The sequence below is a fragment of the Bison bison genome, unplaced genomic scaffold, assembly GCF_000754665.1.
Source record: "Bison bison bison isolate TAMUID 2011002044 unplaced genomic scaffold, Bison_UMD1.0 scf7180017864373, whole genome shotgun sequence".
In the NCBI taxonomy this organism is placed as follows: Eukaryota; Metazoa; Chordata; class Mammalia; order Artiodactyla; family Bovidae; genus Bison; species Bison bison.
In genome coordinates, this window is record NW_011494945.1 from 6,082,767 (window position 1) to 6,083,222 (window position 456).

At 43.9% G+C, this 456-nt stretch overlaps 1 protein-coding gene across 1 annotated transcript in view; it reads left to right on the plus strand.

Moving 5' to 3' along the window:
• The window catches only part of AK9 (adenylate kinase 9), a 123,059-nt gene that overhangs the window by 36,309 nt on the left and 86,294 nt on the right, over window positions 1-456 (plus strand). The window lies entirely within an intron of this gene.

The following is a 456-nucleotide window of genomic DNA, read 5'->3' on the forward strand; positions in this document are numbered from 1 at the left end:
CAACCCAAGATGGGCGAGTCATGGTGGAGAGATCTGACAGAATGTGGTCCACTGGAGAAGGGAATGGCAAACCACTTCAGTATTCTTGCCTTGAAAACCCCATGAACAGTATGAAAAGGCAAAATGATAGGATACTGAAAGAGAAACTCCCCAGGTCAGTAGGTGCCCAATATGCTACTGGAGATCAGTGGAGAAATAACTCCAGAAAGAATGAAGGGATGGAGCCAAAGCAAAAAGATACCCAGCTGTGGATGTGACTGGTGATAGAAGCAAGGTCCGATGCTGTAAAGAGCAATATTGCATAGGAATCTGGAATGTCAGGTCCATGAATCAAGGCAAATTGGAAGTGGTCAAACAAGAGATGGCAAGAGTGAATGTCAACATTCTAGGAATCAGCGAACTGAAATGGACTGGAATGGGTAGATTTAACTCAGATGACCATTATATCTACTACTG